Genomic DNA, 3,407 nt, shown 5'->3' with positions numbered 1-3,407 from the left:
TGCTCAGCCCTTGGCTAAGGGGAAACCTGAGGAAGCTTGATCCTGGGGAGGGGTGGCAGCTGGAGGCTCTCTCTGCAGTATGTTCTTTTAGATAAGATCTGAACGGTGCCCTTGAGGGTCACCACAGTGCTGCATAATTCCATTTATATGAAGCTGAAGAACAAGCAAAACTATGTAATGATGGTAGAAGTGAAAAACAGTGTTTGTCTTAATGGGGACAGTATCAATCTGGAATGAGAATGAGGAAATCTTTTGGGATGCTGGAAATGTTCTGTATCTTGTGATTGGTGGTGATTGCACAGTGTGTGTTTGAACATATCTGTACAAATATTTGTTGAGCTAACATTTAAGATGAGTGCATTTTAAGTTTAAGTGTACCTCAAAAGCTTTTTAGAAGTATACACTGCACGGTTTCATTTAAATGAAGAGAAAAATAAACACAAGCATAGTGATAGAAGTCAGAACAGTAGTTAATCCATGAGGGAAGTATTGCTTGGGAAAGGCATGATAGAATTTTCTGGGGTGCTGGACATATTTTATATAGATCTGGGAAGTAACTATATGGATACTTACATGTATAAAAAGGCACTGAACTACAGACATTTAAGATTTGTGCTGTTTACTGTATTTTTTACGTAAAATTTTAATTGAAAAACATAGCACATGAAAACATATTTGAACAGTACTGAAGAATATAAAAATAAGTCTTCCCTCTATCCCATAGCCTAGTCCCACTTTCTGGAGAAAATTATATTTGCACTGTTTTTAAGTGTTTCTACTTGTTATTATTACAAGAAAAAGTAATACTTATATCTAGTTCTTCATTTATTAACTGTAGATAGTATCTGCTGACTCTCCAACAGGGCAAAGGAATATTGAGGAAAACAAGTTCAAAGTGACAAGAATGCTATTAAAGAACAATTCATGAGTGTTCAATAAAAGGTAACAGATAAAGAACAAAGGAATAAACTATGGTACAGATGAAGAACAAAAGAATAAACGACATAAATAGTAAAGTAACAAGCGTGATCCCTCTCTACCTATGCCTTCACCCCTTCTCTCTTCCTTAAACTGACTCCAGCCACAACAAACTATTTAACATGCCATGTACTTTTACAATGACATGCTTTTATACAAGTTGCACTCTCTCTCTGACTGGATTACCTTCTCCCACCTTATAAACTCCAGCCCAAATATCTCTTCTTCAGTAGTCACCCCAGGTCCCTAAGGATTTGGTTATTTCCTCCTCTGTATGACTCACAGCATGGTGGATACATTTCTCTCATGGCATTCATCATACTGTACTGAACTTATTTATGCATGATGGGCATCCTGGTGTGGCACTGCCGTTTAGCACACTGGACTACAAGGTTGGTTTGAACTGCAAGGTCAGTGGTTCAAGCTCACCAGCTGCTCTTTGCAAATGCTATACTGAGTCGCTATGAGCGACATTTAACAGCAACAACATATGCAGAAGAAACAATATTGTTTGCTGAAAGCAAAGAGGACTTGAAGCACTTACTGATGAAGACCAAAGAATATAGACTTCAGTGTGGATTACAATTTAATATAAAGAAAATAAAAATCCTCACAACTTTCCTTATTCCTTGGGAAGTTTCCTGGGGTGTGGCTTACTTGGTAAGAAGTCAGTCAAAGTTTAAAATTCAGGAAAGACTAAATTGAGGCTGGAGATGTGGGTTTGTGCTTCCTTTTTTCCGTATGGTTTAGCTCTGAGTTTATAATCCAGCGTTTGTTTTTAAAGCATCTCCCTAGGCCTGCCTCTCTTTAATGAGAGAAAGCAAGTGAGGAAGACATCTGTAGTTTACAGTGGAAGGACCCCAGCGCTCCAGGTCTAATCTATTCCACGATTTCCTAGTGCATCTTTGGTGAAGACTGCATCTTATCTTTGCTGTGGAAAACTAATGCTGACTTAACCTCTCCTATAGCATTAACTTAATGTGTGTGACACTGTAGGATCAGCACTGAACTGCCAACCACAAGGTCAGCAGTTCAAGCCCACCAATTGCTCCTCAGAAACCCTATACAGGGTCGCTATGAGTCAGAAATGACTTGACAACACTTAACAACAATGTTGTAACTTATATGAAAGAACTTTATGAATCACAAAACACCAACAATTTTAAGGCATTGTGTTACCTTGTAGAATCTATGATACATAGGAAATGATTCCACATCATCTTCAGCAAAGATATACTAGAAAATGATGAAGTAGGCCAAGAATTGGAAAGCTGGCTAATAATAAGAGCCAACTGACAGGAAGGGACCCGTATTTGTGCCCATTCCAAACAGAGGTGACCCAACAGAATGCGGAAGTCATCGGACAGTATCACTAATATTGCATGTAAGTAAAATTTTGCTGAAGATAATGCAAAAATGGCTGCAACCATACATTCACAGAGAACTTCCAGAACTTCAAGCCAGATTCAGAAGAGGACATGGAACAAGAGAGATCACTGCTGATGTCCGATGGATCTTGGCTGAAAGTAGAGAATACCAGAAAGATGTTTACCTGTGCTTTATTGACTACACAAAGGCTTTCAGTTGTGTGGATCATGACAAGCTATGGACAACACTGCAGAGAATGAGTACTCTGGAGCACTATTGAGTGTTTAATCTTCCCTCTGAATTTAATATTGATTGACTTCTTCTTACCAAGTGAGCCATATTCCAGGAATTTCCCCCAGGAATAAGGGAGGATCCAGGAGTCTAAATCAGAGCTGTTTAGTCAAAGCTGTGTGACCTACAATCTGCAGGAGAAGGGCTCCAACCTCATTCAGATTCAGGCATGCTTCCTCTTTTCTGTACTGTATGCAAACTCTTCTATGGTTGGTGGCTAAACCCACATTTTTCTCTCTTTGCTTCCTGTTTTTATCTTCTTTGTCTTCCAAATGCCTTCACTGCTCCTATTTACTTCTAGAATCTGAGGCCAGATATCAGTGCATTTCCCAGAATATTCGAAGTGATAGCATAGTATTTGTTTATCCAAACTTCACCTCATAAATGAGCCCATGTCTTATTAATTATGAAGTAGTCTTCATAATAAGCATGGTCCCTTTGAATCTGTATGTTGGCACCAACCGTGTTTCTGCCGCCTCGGGGACCTTCAGACCCACACCACTCATGACTGTGCCACAGCTGTCAGAAGTGAAATTACTTCCTGAAAGCTTCAACTCTCTGACTAGGTGAGAAATACAAGTACAACATGGTTTTTGTTTATTACATTTCAATTCTGAGGAACGGGTGACTGGTGAAATAGCTGTGAGAGCCAGAAAATAATTACACAAGCTACTGACGGATTCTCGGTGTGGTGCTGTAGGACAAATCACTGGGCCATACGGCTAGTTTGAATCACAAGGTCGGCAATTCAAACTCACCAGCCGCTCCTC

Source organism: Chrysochloris asiatica, unplaced genomic scaffold (assembly GCF_000296735.1).
Source record: "Chrysochloris asiatica unplaced genomic scaffold, ChrAsi1.0 scaffold00007, whole genome shotgun sequence".
Classification (NCBI taxonomy): domain Eukaryota; kingdom Metazoa; phylum Chordata; class Mammalia; order Afrosoricida; family Chrysochloridae; genus Chrysochloris; species Chrysochloris asiatica.
The sequence above is the reverse complement of the archived record's forward strand: the minus strand, read 5'-3'. Positions refer to the sequence as shown.